Raw genomic sequence first — 17591 nt, 5'->3', positions numbered from 1 at the left:
TGCTTCTAGGTTTTTACTGTGGAAATTGATACAATAGAATTCTTAAATAAATTATTCACGTGTAGCATGCTTTTTGGCTTCAGAAGTCAAAATAAATCCATAATAACTCAACGTCCTTCTTTTAACCCCTTCAGGATCAATGACATGTCATGTCTTTGCCCATCATTTGCCTAACCCTGGTCCCAAAGGGGGTAAACTTGAAAACAGTTTGACTAAAGTAAAAAAGTGTTTGGTTACCATATAATTATTCAATATACATTAAATAAACGAATGGACCTGTTCGCTTCACTCGGCAACTGATTTAACCTGAGAAAGTGGGGAAATAATGTGATTTTATCATTTTCTTACTGTTGTGTAGTATGGGTATTTTAGAATCAAGCAGGAGATTATACGTCCAATGATATATTGACTAATTTCAGAAATTTCTCAATATCTGGCCTTTGTAGACTGTCAGACAACCCTAATGCCTGTGCCATCTGTGAAGATGAGCTTTTAATTTGAAAGAATTTTCAGACATGAAGGTAGCGAATCGTATTAACTCATCGGGGTCTCCTGAGAAAACCTTAATGAAAAGAAAACATATCACACTGCTCTAATACCTGGAGAAGCTATAAAGATGCATCTGCTTACATTTTAGCTGTAATGCGTAGCCAAGTAAATGCAATACGATACGGCCCATCACAGTATTAAAAATGACACTGCATTTTCTGCCATTTTACGTGTTATTGTGCGATTCTAAAAATATCAATGGATTTTCTAGAAACGTAATACTTTAATGTACTGGCTGAGCTTTCAACAAAGTCCGATGTTTTACCTGGAAAATAGAACTGGTTGTACCTGAAAGTAAATCTTAATCGAAAAATATACATATTTAGCAATCAGTAAATATGATGATATTTATATTAATTATTTTCAAGGTGGTTGTTCTTGACTGCAAAATAAAGTCATCTGTTTAAAACAAACAGTCTCAACTAACAAAAAGGCAAATTAAATTTATTGTTTGTGACATCCAGATGAAAAATAAGCCTTCATATGGTGATGAAGGGATTTTTCACAATTTTGTAAATAGGCACAGTGGCTTAAATGTCTTTCTTGTGCTTTTTAACCCATTAATAATTGCTCAGTTGTCCCTGTAGACATTATGATAGCAAGGAATGGCCTGGTTATTTTGCACTTACAAATTTATGCACCTTTGCTCTTGTTAATCGATTTGGGCATTTAATTTTGATATAGAATCTTTTAAAACAGGCGTGTTATGATGGGATTACTCTTTCAAACTTCCTTAGGGGGTTACATATTTTAGGGTACAGAGTAGAGTACGTTTGTGTTGCAAAATGTGCTATTTGTTTTATGTAATCCCTTTTGTAGGGGTAACCCTAGTGTGGGTGACAGAAGTTCTTCTGACTATGTGCTCTTAATGTTATGCATAACCCAACAAAGCAACTCTACACCATGGCCAGCAATAGATAAACTGAACTATTCATTATTATGTTGCAATAGGATGGCAGTGGGTCTCATCATGGGAGTACAATAAAACAAAAAGGGGGGTACATACCAAAAAGGGGGGTACACATCATGCTATGCCAATAACAATGCAATCCTCAAAGTTGGTGGCCCAAAACTGTAGTGTGGCAGGCCAAATATCGAAATAAGCATAACCTGGTACTCAAAACATCTCAATACATGTAGAATTTTTTTTTTGAACCACAAGCTTAAAACTCACAACGGTTTGGCCAAAACCATAATCGTGGTGAAATCATGGTGAAAGTAGAGCATTCCAACCCAGCTTACTGGCGCAGTTATGGTGCCAGGAGTCCCCTGACATTGGTAACAAGTCATAAATACTTTTAGAATGGTTTCACATCTACATGTATCTTCTGTGTGTCCAGTGAGAGTGAACTGTAGCCCAGATTCACCACAAGGACCACCAGGGCTTTAGAATCGATACTATTTATAAGAGCAATTCCTGATTGAAACAAATAAGTGTTGTTGTTTTTTTAATTAAAAAAATATACTTTATATCCCCCCTCCTTGGAGGTGAGAAAGGAGGGGGATATAATATCAGTTTTGTTTTTTGTTCACTCAATTCATTGGCTTATATTGTCAGATAATACTTACCCTAGTTCCTTCTAAATAGGATTCAAACGAAGATCAATGAATCACAAGATGACTCATAAGCTATATCACAAAAGTAATCAGATATTTTTCTCGTTTTATACAGCACAGTAAGATAAGACTTGAATACATACAATATTGTTCTAACATGCAAAAATGTCTACAATATTGTCTGGTCTAATGACTGTGCAATATCAGCCATTTTTGCAATGCCAATTATGAGCTGCCAAAATTAGATTATTATATTATAATTGTTTTATAATTATTGCTTATAATTTCCTTTTGCTATCTTGTATTAATGATAAAAGGAGAACCGAAGTAATGAAATAGGCGACTTACCAAAAAATTAAAACAAATCAGTCAAACAATTCTAAATCCGTAACTTAAGGTGGGTGTACGTGGCACTGGCAGTAACAGTTAGGCTAGGAAATATTTTTCTTTATTTTTCTGTTTTATTTTTTAATTGTAATTTACCAGAAGATGAAAGGTATGACTATTCCTATCCAACCTGCCCATGTTAACTACTGGCTCTATCCTCACCATCCCTCCTGCTCTGTCTAAGGATGGTGGCAGTAGTAGTGGAGGAGAGAGCACTTGTGGAAGGTTGTGACAACTGCACAGAATCAATTACAGCACCAGTGGACCAGCTGTCTGCTCTGATATCTTCTTGTATGACTTCTTCCTTCAGTAATACAGGAACATCTTTACAGGTGTTTCTTCATACCAACACTAGTGAGATGACCTTCACTCGGTTGGTGGTGGAGATGGAAGTGTCAGCAGTCCTCATGGTCAAGCTGTTCAAACTCTTAGAAGCCATGGCACCACTGTTGATTGTGGTTTGAGGAACAGGACTCCTTCCCCTACCCTACGCTCCCACACTTTCTGCTTGGAATTAGTATGTGACATTGATTATTGGTGGGTTTGTTTTTCCTAAAATAATACACTGACAATATGGCAATCTCAATTTTTCCCACTTAAAGTTTCGAGTGCCACTGGCAGTAGCTAGGAAGCTAGAAACAGCCACTAGTTAAGTCTAGTCTCACACTAGAATCAATGGCCCAGGCTATCTTCTACTCGCACATAGCCACAGCAAGAATAAAACACACTGTGTCAGAGCTGGTCTGTTTTCCTCAATAGCTACAGTCAAAGTGTCTGTAAGAATCCGACTTGGAAGTATAGATTGTTTAATAGCAAGTCCTTTTCCCTCTTTTGGTCACGTGACCTGTGAATGAAGTCAACTTTTACTGGCTGTCCCCTATCAATCATCATTTTCTCGCTACCTCTTGATTGGACAGGAGATCCAACCCACATGATTGTGTAGAACATCATGGCAAACTAAGCTGCTTATTTGCACCAACTAAAAAAAAAACAACAACAAAAAAACGCCACTTCTCCTTTCTATCCCTTCTTTTTTTCTGATGTCCGGAGAGAAGCAACAACTGAAACAAGCATATTCGAGCTTGCACATGTCAGTTCCCACAAAATTTGTGATGTGGCGGCTCAGAAATCAGAATTTCGGCTAAATACCCCAAATTTCAGTTTGGTCCAAAATTAATCTCCATGTCTGATGCTAATTATATTATTGGATTTATCCACAAAAATCATGCTTTTTGTAGGTTTTCAAGTATGTCCAGTAGCCAATTGTACTCCTTTTATCTGCCTCAGAAGCATGATTCGCTGACCTGACTTTACCAGGAATTCTATGACCCTGTAATGGCGTGCTAGAGTTATTTCACTGCTTTTTGGCTGACTGAGCATGTTAGGAGTTAATATCCAAAATAGAGTGACATGTTAAAGTGTGCCTGCAGTGAGACTGGAAGATAAGGGCCCAGAGGTTTTTGCGTTAATGCAGACAGTTAGAGAAAATGACTAATTACTCTTTGTACAAGGGAACATGAAAGCAGAATCTAGTTTATATGGTTATATTTGAATATGTTTATCCACGGCAATGTTTAAACCAACCTCTACCACAAGAATTTGGTTTCTAAAATGTTTAAATCATGCAAAGAAATGTGTTGTTTTATCTGAAATTATTTTAATGAGGCGTCTGTACAAACAGTTTGGGTCCCAGCTGCTTTGTGTACTCTGTTTTCCAAGCTTGATTTATTAGTTAATGTAGATGTTTGCATAACTATACTAAGGCATTTGCCTATGGAAATAGAGAAACATTGAAATAACTCTATGCTTCTGACACATGGATTCTGTTTTTAATATTTTCCAAAGTGTTTGATAAGACTACTGTGGAACAAACCGAATACTCTTTGATCAAAAGACCATTACATATTTTGAAAAGTGCAAAGCCAAATCTCCTTAAAAGCATATACTCTCTTGTTGGTCCTCCATGACCATTAGTTTACATCCTGGCACCCCAAAATGGTTTAAGACTCATTAGTGAGTACTAGTGATGTCGCAAACATAAAATTTTCGGTTCGCGAACCGTGAACGCGAACTTCCGCAAATGTTCGCGAACCGTGCGAACCGCCATAGACTTCAATAGGCAGGCAAATTTTAAAACCCACAGGGACTCTTTCTGGCCACAATAGTGGTTGAAGGGGGGGGGGGGGAGACCTACTCTCCTTCCCCCCAGCCCCCACCCCTGGGCGGCGGGTGGGGGCCATAAAGATAATGAGGGGGGACCTGATGTCCTCCCCCTCTCCGGCCCCCACCCCTGTGCGGCGGGTGGGGGCCCTAAAAATAACAATAGGGGGAACCTACTGTCCCCCTCTGCCCCCACCCCTGAGCGGCGGGTGGGGGCCCTAAAATTAACAATAGGGGGGACCTACTGTCCACCCCAGCCCCCACCCCTGAGCGGTGGGTGGGGACCCTAAAATTAACAATAGGGGGGACCTACTGCCCCCCCCCCCGTCCCCCACCCCTGAGCGGTGGGTGGGGGCCCTAAAAATAACAATAAGGGGGGGACCTATTGTCCCCCCGGCCCCCACCCCTGAGCGGTGGGTGGGGGCCCTAAATACAAAGGGGGGGACCCTAGTCACCCCTCCCCCCCAAAAAAATTATCTCCCTACCTACCCCCCTCATCCTAAAAATTTAACTAAAAACCTGTAAAAAAAAATGAGATAAAAACAACTTACCATTCGATGTTTTCTTTCTTCTAAAATCTTCTTTCTTCAGCCCCCAAAAAGGCCAAATAAAAAAACATAATAACGAGCGCAAAAAAAAATAAATCCATGTTCACCCATGGAGGGCTCTGCGCAGACTGAGCTCTGCAGGGCGGGGAAAGGCTTATAAAGCCTTGCCACGCCCTGCAATTAGACTAAGAACACTCTGATTGGCTGGTTTATGCCAATCAGAGTGCTCTTTTTCATTTTACACAGCGTGGCTTGAAATCCATCCAATCACAGTGCTCTGTGTCATTTTACACAGCGTGGGAAAGTTCAATTTTCCCACGCTGTGTAAAATGACACAGAGCACTGTGATTGGATGGATTTCAAGCCATCCAATCACAGTGCTCTGTGTCATTTTACACAGCGTGGGAAAGTTCAATTTTCCCACGCTGTGTAAAATGACACAGAGCACTGTCATTGGATGGATTTCAAGCCATCCAATCACAGTGCTCTGTGTCATTTTACACAGCGTGGGAAAGTTCTTTGGAATTTTCCCACGCTGTGTAAAATGACAAAGAGCACTCTGATTGGCTTAAACCAGCCAATCAGAGTGTTCTTAGCCTAATTGCAGGGCGTGGCAAGGCTTTATAAGCCTTCCTCCGCCCTGCAGAGCTCAGTCTGCGCGGAGCCCTCCATGGGTGAACATGGATTTATTTTTTGCGCTTGTTTTTTTTTTATTTTATTTTTTTTATTGAGTCGGTTCTTATGGCTTTTTATTTGGACTTTTTTGGGGCTGAAGAAAGAAGATTTTAGAAGAAAGAAAACATCGAATGGTAAGTTGTTTTTATCTCTTTTTTTTTTTTTACAGGCTTTTAGTTAAAGGTTCCCCCCTCATTATTTTTAGGGTGAGGGGGGTAGGTAGGGAGATAATTTTTTTTGGGGGGGAGGAGTGACTAGGGTCCCCCCCCTTTGTATTTAGGGCCCCCACCCACCGCTCAGGGGTGGGGGCCGGGGGGGACAATAGGTCCACCCCTTATTGTTATTTTTAGGGCCCCCACCCACTGCTCAGGGGTGGGGGCAGGGGGGGCAGTAGGTCCCCCTTATTGTTAATTTTAGGGCCCCCACCCACTGCTCAGTGGTGGGGGCCGAGGGGGGACAGTAGGTCCCCCCCTTATTGTTAATTTTAGGGCCCCCACGCACCGCTCAGGGGTGGGGGCCGGGGGGGACAGTAGGTCCCCCCCTTATTGTTATTTTTAGGGCCCCCACCCACCGCTCAGGGGTGGGGGCCGGGTGGGGACAGTAGGTCCCCCTTATTGTTAATTTTAGGGCCCCCACCCACCGCTCGGGTGGGGGCCGGGGGGGACAGTAGGTCCCCCCTTAATGTTATTTTTAGGCCCCCCACCCACCGCTCAGGGGTGGGGGCCATGGGGGGACAGTAGGTCCCCCTTATTGTTTATTTTAGGGCCCTCACCCACCGCTCAGGGGTGGGGGCCAGGGGGGACAGTAGGTCCCGCATATTGTTAATTTTAGGGCCCTCACCCGCCGCTCAGGGGTGGGGGCCAGGGGGGACAGTAGGTCCCCCCCTTATTGTTATTTTTAGGGCCCCCACCCACCGCTCAGGGGTGGGGGCCGGGGGGGACAGTAGGTCCCCCTTATTGTTATTTTTAGGGCCCCCACCCACCGCTCAGGGGTGGGGACCGGGAGTGGACAGTAGGTCCCCCCTTATTGTTATTTTTGGGCCCCCACCCACCGCTCAGGGGTGGGGGCCGGAGGGGACAGTAGGTCCCCCCCTTATTGTTATTTTATGGGCCCCCACCCACCGCTCAGGGGTGGGGGCCGGAGGGGACAGTAGGTCCCCCCCTTATTGTTAATTTTAGGGCCCCCACCCACCACTCAGGGGTAGGGGTTCGGGGGGACAGTAGGTCCCCCCCTTATTGTTATTTTTAGGGCCCCCACCCACCGCTCAGAGGCGGGGGCCGGGGGGGATAGTAGGTCCCCCCTTATTGTTAATTTTAGGGCCCCCACCCACCGCTCAGGGGTAGGGGTTGGGGGGGACAGTAGGTACCCCCTTATTGTTATTTTTAGGGCCCCCACCCACCGCTCAGAGGTGGGGGCCGGGGGACAGTAGGTCCCCCTTATTGTTAATTTTAGGGCCCCCACCCACCGCTCAGGGGTGGGGGCCAATGGGGGACAGTAGGTCCCCCCTTATTGTTAATTTTAGGGCCCCCATCCACCTCTCCGGGGTGGGGGCCGGGGGGGGACAGTAGGTCCCCCCCTTATTGTTATTTTTAGGGCCCCCAACCACCGCTCAGGGGTGGGGGCCGGGGGGGGGAATAGAAGGTCCCCCCTTATTGTTATTATTAGGGCCCCCACCCATCGCTCAGGGGTGGGGGCCATGGGGGGACAATAGGTCCACCCCTTATTGTTAATTTTAGGGCCCCCACCCACCGCTCATGGGTGGGGGCCGGGGGGGACAGTAGGTCCCCCCTTATTGTTATGTTTAGGGCCCCCACCCACCGCTCAGGGGTGGGGGCCAGGGGGGACAGTAGGTCCCAACTTATTGTTAATTTTAGGGCCCCCACCCACCGCTCAGGGGTGGGGGCCATGGGGGGACAGTAGGTCCCCCCTTATTGTTAATTTTAGGGCCCCCACCCACCGCTCAGGGGTGGGGGCCGGGGGGACAGTAGGTCCCCCCCTTATTGTTATTTTTAGGGCCCCCACCCACCGCTCAGGGGTGGGGGCCAGTAGGTCCCCCTTATTGTTATTTTTAGGGCCCCAAACCACCGCTCAGGGGTAGGGACCGGGGTGGACAGTAGGTCCCCCCCTCATTGTTATTTTTGGGCCCCCACCCGCCGCTCAGGGGTGGGGGCTGGGGGGAGGACAATAAATCACCCCCCTATTGTTATTTAGGGCCCCCACCCGCTCAGGGAGGGGGGACCCTTTTTTTTTTTAACAGTGAGCAGCCACAGGCTGCTCACTGTTTAATAGACATGCCCCTACTCGCGGTATTGCGAGTAGGGGCACAATTTACTAATACTAAGTAATTTTTGCTTAGTATTAGTAAATTTGCCCACAAAAAAAAAATATAGGGGGCGGACCGAACATCGCATATGTTCGCCGTCCGCAGCGAACGCGAACACGCTATGTTCACCAGGAACTATTCGCCAGCGAACCGTTCGGGACATCACTAGTGAGTACCTAATCTATCTATCTATCTATCTATCTAATCTATCTATCTATCTATATATCTATAACTCTATCTATCTATCTATCTATAACTATATCTATAACTCTGTCTATCTATCTATAACTCTATCTATAACTCTATCTATAACTCTATCTATAACTCTGTCTATCTATCTATCTATCTGTCTGTCTATCTTTCTATCTATCTACATCAATTAAATAATATATGTCTGTCTATATAAATAAATAATATGTGTTTGCCTGTGAGGCTATCTGTCTTTCTGTCTATCTATCTGTCTGTCTGTATGTCCATCTGTCTGTCTGTCCATCCATCCATCTCAGTCTGTCCATAAGTCTATCTGTCTGTCTTGATGATGGTGAAATGTTTGGAGCCCAATGCTTTCTGGAGTACTGGTGTAGATTTATGAGTTTGACCCAAGATGTTTTGAGCTTCTGTTTCTATTTAATAAAATGTTATATATGGCCTTTACTCCTGAGAAAAGACTGCCTAACAGACCTACAAGAGACAGGTATGTAAGGTAGAGGTTACTCTGGGAGGCCATAAGCTTTCCTGAAGAGATGGGTTTTAAGGCACTTCTTAAACGATTGAAGACTAGGGCAGAGTCTGATGGCGGTAAACAGGCAATTCCATAGAAGTCCTGCAAGTGTGCGTTGGCCGTACGGGTGCGAGCAGCAGACAGGAAGAGGTCACAGGCAGATCGGAGAGACCGAGAATGGGCATGCCTATGGATCTGTGAAGAGATATAAGAGGGGCTAGAATTGTTCAGTGCTTTATAGGTATGGGTTAGCACTTTGAATTGACTCCTATATGATACAGAAAGACAATGTAACGACTGACAGAGCGGTGAGATGTGAGAGGACCGACTAGAGAGGAAACTCTGGCGGCAACATTCATAACAAACTGTAGCGGGACAATACGGCTTTTGGGAATACCAATTAGGAGAAGGTTACAATAATCCATGCAGGAGATTACTAGAGCATGGACAAGCTCCTTGGTAGCATCTTGCGTAAGAAAGGGGCGGATGCGGGCTATGTTTTTAAGATGGAATCTAGAGAATTTGGCAACATACTGGATGTGAGGCATGTGCATTAGGCCCTGCTGGCTACAAACATAAAAAATATGACATTTATATGTTTATGTATGTCACATTGTGTGTGTGTGTGCATCTCTATAAAAAGATATGCTTACATTCAAACGCACACACACTGCTCACAAATACAGCCCTGCAATAATGGGCAATTGTTGGAGTTGGATGGCAGATGTTGATCTACCTTTGGCTTGCATTAAATGGGGTCCAAAGAACTTTCTCGCACCAATTCAAAGATTTCCAATCATTCAAAAGCAAGAATCCATTCTTCCAGAGATCATGATATATATATATATATACATGTGAACCAGCATTTGTTAAGGTATAAAAATCACACAATACATTAATTAGGATACCCATACATTTTGACAAATAAACAAGGAGCTGGATACTATTACATTTTAAATAAACCAGGGGCTGACAATCTGCTAATGCACATTATCAGAACACAAAGAAGATTTTGCTTTTAACCAATGAGGTGCTGAGCCTATTCTGCACTCAGTCTTGCCTTTTAGTGATGATGAGGTTTTATTATTTTTTTGTGTATTCATTATAACACAATCTCAGTATTTCCTTTTTCCTTTGAGGAATGCCAGCAAATCATGTATAGACCTTTTTGAGCAGACTTTGCCTTCAAATACAGTGTGTTTGTAGTTAGACGCTTACAAAAAATGCCCTACAAAGAATGGAAAATGTATTAACCTGCATGGCATGTACCCCAGGTCTAAAATGCTATAATATTTCCAGAATATGACAGTAGTACTGACAAAAAATGTAGATTTTGCATTGTCCACAGTTTCTTGAATACAGAACTTTTGTTTTGGTTATTTTTAAACCATGCCATATCCTACACAGTAAAAAGGTCACAAAAAATAACTAAACAAATATTGGGAGATATAATCTAGTGCTTATCAGAAGTCCACAACTGCACCCATCAAAAAATTAATTCTGGATATTTGGTGTATTCTCTCACTGTTTTCACTGATGACTTGCAAGGTATTTCATTTTTAGAAACTAGAAACATATGTTGAGTGGTCACTTGCATCAGAATCTCAATTATTGAGTGCTATAGAAATTTGAAGAAATTAAATTATGAGCAAAAAAAAATATACAAAAATGGGGGTCATTGAATAAAATGATTTGAAAGTGTCCCATAACAAATACCTTAAGTGGAAAATTGCAAAAATTGCTTTCAAACCGTGCTATTTATTTACGTACCTTGTCAGATGATGCCCATGCAGTATGGATTAAGAGCAATTTAATAGCTTAGTCACTAAATTAGAAGGAGTCCTCTAAAACATGTAGTTTTAATTAGGGAAAATCTGCCTTTCAAATAGGGGATATACAGTGAAGTTCTTTGAACAAATCAGTACTATTTTTTTTCTAAAGGGTCAATTTAAGCACTAGAATCTCTTCAGTGGTTTAGTGGTTCTGTTGCAAAGAAACATCCCTCCAGTCTCAGCAGTGTTAACACTAACTTTTCTGAGGGAGACAGTGTTTACATTGCTTTCTAAGGCCACCTATAGTGGCTGTCATTCAAACTGCTACTAGAGGGGCTTTTTGGTGTGGTACTGCACTTTTTGTACGACCAACGTTCTGTGTCTTGACCCATCTATGCATCTCTATAAGTAGATGTTGACTGACTCAGCTAATGTGCATGCATGATGATGATCTGAGCCAGATGAGAAGTGGTGCAGAGGCAAGATTAGTTTTTCGGTGTATATAAGGTAAGTTAAATGCTAACGTTAGAGTGTTCCATTACGACCTTATGTCCCAGATACTTAATGTGGACATCACCTGTAAGTAAGGTTGTATAAAGATGAAATATGTGTTTATGGATTGATGACACCAAGTACATTAAAAATAATGCAATTAGAAGACCATGAAAAATAGTTAAAAGTATAAGAAGGGGACTGTCATTAAACGTTTTACTAATTACCCTTTTTTTTTAAAAAATCTTACTTAACTAATTCACTCTTACTACTACTATTACAAAATGAAGATTTCTGAAATGATCATTATGGCAAATACATAACGCAAACTCACTTTACTTGTATTTGATGCTTACATATCGATCATAAACATAAAAGAGTCCCTAGTTCAATTCATGGCAAGGTCAAATTAATCTTTCATCCTCCCAAGATTGAGAAAGTGAGTACCAAGAGGATGGGTTATAATAACATCTAGACCCTAGGATTTGAAAACTAGCAAAGAGCTAAATCTGCCTTTCCTTGTTAAAAATTGTTCCTTGTTAAATATTTATAAAAAATAATAATAATTCTCTCTCTCTCTCTCTCTCTCTCTCTCTCTATGTATATATAGTTGGCAAAATACCAGAGTATTGCAGTATGCAATGATACCTTTTTTATTGGACTAACATAATATTTCAAAGACAAGCTTTCGAGACTTTTCCTCTCTTCCTCAGGTCTGAAGCAATTGGACTATATGTATATATACAGTTATCTCTGCTTGCGCAAAATGTTCAAAATGTATAAGCAGCAGCGGAACTACCGCCTGTCCAGCTGGTGGGGAAACAATGGGGCCCGCACACTAAGGGTGGGAATGTGCAAAAGGGGGCAGGTTGTACACTGTGGTGCCTTAATATTGCAACTTGGCCCCTCTTATACCAGCAGCCATGAATGAAGTGAGAGCCAGTCACATCCTCCCTGACAAACACTGAGCCGCGCTGATGGGAGGAGGAGAAAGTCGAGGACAAGGCAGAGAGTAAGGGGCGTGAGCTGAGAGAGCCAACCCCTAACTTCCAACAGCCTCAGCCAGCAGACTGCACTCAAGTAGGAAACTTAAGGGAGTCTAAAAAAAGTGTAAATTTTGACCAACATGTATGTCTGCATGCATCATTGTGTGTCAGTGTGTGTACCTATGTGTTTGTGTAATTGCATGTTTGTCAGTGCGTGTCTGTTAAATTTTATGTGCATCAGTGTGTGTATCCGTGTACAAAAGACAGGACAAATGAAGGTTGCGCTAAAGCTGACTATAGTACAGCTAATTGTGAACAAAGTCCAAAATATAGTGGTAAATCTTAAGAAAAAAACTTAAAAAAAAAAAAAGGAAATATATACCAAAACAAAGTCTTTAGTAAAGCCTGATGGGACGCCAACGGCCTATGTAGAGGAATATTTCTGTATGGATCAAATGGAGACAGGTTCCCAGGATCCATGTATAAAGAGAGGAGAAGAAAATAGTGCAATACGTCTACTGTTATCTCTTTGCATACGGATCCTGGGGAGCTGTCTCCATTTGTCTCTCTCCTTTTTTTTTTTTTAAAGGTTTTTTCTTAAGATTTACCACTATATTTTGGACTTTGTTCACAATTAGCTGTACTATAGTCAGATTTAGCGCAACCTTCATTTGTCTTGTCTTTTGTGCCATCCTTGTTTATAGGGCTTTTTAGGTTTGCTGCCTCCTACTCTCCCCATTTATAGTATTGGTTTATTTTAGCACTGTTTCCTTTGTCTGTATATTCCTATTGTGTATCTGTGTGTCTGTATATCTGTATATATTTATTGTGTACATCTGTGTGTCAGTGTATGTGTATGCATGTCAGTGTATGTGTATGCCTGTCAGTGTGTGTATTTGTATGTCTGCATGTCTGTATATGTGCCATTGTGTGTATCTGTATGTCTTTGTGTCATTGTGTGTATCTGTACATGTGTCAGTGTTTTGTCTGTATGTGTGTCTGTGTATCTGTATGTGTGTCATTGTTTGTATCTGTGTGTCTGTGCATTTGCATGTATGTCAATGTGTATATCTGCATGTGTTTCAGTGTATGTCTCATTGTGTCTGTATATCTGTATGTGTGTCAGTGTGTGTGTATCTGTGTGTCTGTATATTTGCAAGTGCATCAGTGTGTTTATCTGTGTGTATATGTATCTGCATGTGTGTCAGTGTATCTGCATGTGAGCCGCTGTGTGTGTATATGTGCAAATGCATATCAGTGTGTAGAAGTATATATGTGCATACATCTCAACATTCAAATGCCAACACTACACACAAATACATCCCTGCATATAAGCGTCAATACTACGCACAAGCACATCCTTGCATTCACACATCATATTAAATACACCCCTGCATTAAAAAAAAAAAAACTACACACTGATGCACGCCTGTATTCAAACTCCAACACTATATACAAACACACCCCTACATTCAAAAGCAAACACTACACACAAGTACACCATTGGATTTAAATGGCAACAGTACACAAAAACACACAACTGCATTCAAATGTCTATACTACACCCATACATTCACACACACATACTTCATACAAAAACATACTGACATTCAAACACATATGAACTGCTCGGTGCTAAGTACAACCCTGCAATAATGAGCAAATGGTAGATTCCCAGATGACAAAGCATCGAAGGAGTTGTACGACAGACAAGGATCTAATTTGGCCACCCTTGTGATAGGGGGGCTCATAAAATGATTGCAACGGGGCATTCTCTATGTTAGTTCCGCCACTGTGTATAACTTAGTAGTTTCTACTTCTACGGAGTATCTCCAAACAAAGGAACTTGCAAAACATCCCAAAATAAACATGTTCTTTTAAAGGGAAACTCCAGTGCCAGGAAAACGATCCGTTTTCCTGGCACTGGAGGGTCCCTCTCCCTCCCACCCCCCAATCCCCAGTTACTGAAGGGGTGAAAACCCCTTCAGTGACTTACCAGAGGCAGCGACATGTCCCACGTCGCTGCTTCCTCCTCCCCCGCCGCTCCTCCTTCTGCTTACGTCGGCCGGTGGGCGAGACTGATCCCGCCCACCGGCCGAGGAGACCTAATGCGCATGCGCGGCAATGCCGCGCATGCGCATTAGCGCACCCCATAGGAAAGCATTGAAAATGAATTTCAATGCTTCCCTATGGGGAATAGAGCGACGCTGGAGGTCCTCACACAGCGTGAGGACGTCCAGCAACGCTCTAGCACAGAAAACCTGTGCTAAAGAGCAGGAAGTTCCCTCTAGTGGCTGTCTAATAGACAGCCACTAGGGGAGGACTTAACCCTGCAAGGTAATTATTGCAGTTTAAAAAAAAGTTCAATAATTACACTTGCAGGGTTAAGGGGAGTGGGAGTTGGCACCCAGACCACTCCAATGAGCAGAAGGGGTCTGGGTGCCTGGAGTGTCCCTTTAAAGCTTTAATATTCATAAAAATGATTCCTTCATTTGATAAATCCAGCACAGTACACTTGGTTGTTTTGTCATTGTCACATGGATCTTTGGAGTTATGAGATATTGTAATATCACTTCTCCCTGCCTCCGCTACAGCTACAAGAAAGCAAAGTGCAGAAAGGGAAGTATGTGTTAGGTCATTACCGAATATTGCATTGTTAACAGAATATTTTTTTTTTTATTATCACAGTCCCTATCTTTAATTGCATCTTAAAATAAATGCAAATTTACTATTGAGTTTATATTTTTAGACCTATCAGTCTTATTCGGCTAGGCTTCATTATGTAGTGCCAGTTATCTTAATATATTTCAGTGATTTGGGATAATTATATTAGTGAAACAAACAATGGAAAACACAGGATGTTAAGTAACTGTTCTGATCATATTACACAGTGGGAACTGCATTGATTGCAATTAACGTCACAATTTTTATGTATGACAGACAACCTTTATTTCACAGAAAAGCATTAACAGCCTCCTTTCAGTTTCACAAATTCACACAAAAATTATGAAAGGGAGGGAGTGAACCATTTTAAGCATCTGTGTTCTGCAGGTGAGGGTTTAAATGTGCTTAGTGTGTGAAAAAAACTACCATTATGAGCCAATGCATCTCAAATTACTTAGTAATAAGGAATACAAAGCTGGCCCAGCTCCTTCGTTTTGTTGTACAAGCTAATTGAATTTGTTTCTATAGGCTTTGTGTCTCTATGTTTTTATTAAAAAAGTGATTTCCTAATGACCTGTACTACAAATCTTCCTTTTTATCTAATAAGCTCTGTAAATATAAATCTAATGAAAATTTCTATCATTCTGTAATATTCAATAATATGTGTTTAAGTACAGACGGTTTTTACTTCTTGATTTTGTATATCTGCTTACATAAGATAAATCGACGATAGTACCACAAAGCGGCTTTAAATTGGTATAAAATTATTACTTTCATTAAAAAAACAACTCTTCTAAAACATACTATAATTAGGTAATTATAATGCATATTTAAAATAAATGAATATATATATTCTCTTCTATGGAATCTGTAAATATATATATATATATATACAGATTCCATAGAAGAGAATATACAGATTCCATAGAAGAGAATATATATATATATATATATATATATATATATATATATATATATATATATATATATATATATATATATATAATACTGTCCAATGCTTGCACTCCTGTAAAGATGTAGGTATAGCCCGGTGCTTGTCAGCAAAATTTATAGAGATCGAAGGTAGGAAAAGCACTCCAAGGACTTCTTTCAATGTAGAAAATAAGTAAATTTTATTCGGCAACTGCCATGAAAACTTCAACGTTTCAGTACTGTGTCAGGACTTTCGTCAGGATAACAGTGCATTGTAATTGTAACAGAATATATAGCAAAGTTAAACGGTTCTAATCCAATTAAAATCAAAATACAGTACATAAGATACAGCTGGGACTTACCCCTCACCCTGTGTATCGAACTGCCTGGGCGCCAGAAAATCGCGGGCAAAATTGATTCCGTTTCAAGTATTCTGCAGCTGTACGGATTGCTGCTGTGTGTGCTCTCTACGCGTCGGCCGTTACCATAGTTACCGGCCGGGACGCGAGTCAGCGTGCGTTTGCATATTGTCATGGCAACCAGCCGATCGTGGAACGATCGGTTTGCAGGACAGTTCTGTACACAGGAGGCAGGGGTGAGGGCATATTCAAACGGCATATTTACTTTTTGTGTTGTGGAGAATAGTTGTGAGAATAGTCGTGTAAATATTCGTGTGGTTACTAAATTTGTCTCACCCACTAGTACTAAATTTGCTTCACACACTAGTACTTAACCAAATGACCCCAGCACTATTATGCCCATACCACTAAGTAGTATGTTATGGATAATATGGATACCAAGTGTGGGCTGACCTGAATGGCCTTATTGCCACACCGCTAGACCTCTTTTATTATCTCACCATGACTAATTTACTAAGTCATAATGCCTTAGGACATCGCTATGAGCATATCATAGGCAAACTACTGTGCCTTGCACTGTTATCATATTGTTAGGCAGTTATGTATACATGCACAGCGGTGTTATGTTGGCCGACCAGGCTTGGCTCATTGCCTCATCGTTATGCAGATGTTTATACATGCCACTAAAACCTTGCTATGTTGTTATACAGCCATGTAACTCTAGGTCCACAACACAAAAAGTAAATATGCCGTTTGAATATGCCCTCACCCCTGCCTCCTGTGTACAGAACTGTCCTGCAAACCGATCGTTCCACGATCGGCTGGTTGCCATGACAATATGCAAACGCACGCTGACACGCGTCCCGGCCGGTAACTATGGTAACGGCCGACGCGTAGAGAGCACACACAGCAGCAATCCGTACAGCTGCAGAATACTTGAAACGGAATCAATTTTGCCCGCGATTTTCTGGCGCCCAGGCAGTTCGATACACAGGGTGAGGGGTAAGTCCCAGCTGTATCTTATGTACTGTATTTTGATTTTAATTGGATTAGAACCGTTTAACTTTGCTATATATTCTGTTACAATTACAATGCACTGTTATCCTGACGAAAGTCCCGACACAGTACTGAAACGTTGAAGTTTTCATGGCAGTTGCCGAATAAAATTTACTTATTTTCTACATTGAAAGAAGTCCTTGGAGTGCTTTTCCTACCTTCGATCTCTCTCTCTCTCTCTCTATATATATATATATTCTCTTCTACTCTGGTATTTTAGCATCTTGTCTACTGTAAAAATATGGCTAATCCAATCTACACTATATATATATAGGTAGATATAGAATCCAGGGATTTCATTTAGAGGGTGAAAAAATAAACTTAACTTTTATTCAGCAACTGCCATGAGTGATCAACGTTTCAGTCCTATGTCAGGACTTTCGTCAGGAATACTCTGGTATTTTAACAT

This window comes from Pelobates fuscus, chromosome 4 (genome assembly GCF_036172605.1).
Source record: "Pelobates fuscus isolate aPelFus1 chromosome 4, aPelFus1.pri, whole genome shotgun sequence".
NCBI classification, from domain to species: domain Eukaryota; kingdom Metazoa; phylum Chordata; class Amphibia; order Anura; family Pelobatidae; genus Pelobates; species Pelobates fuscus.
Note: the sequence above shows the minus strand (reverse complement) of the source record.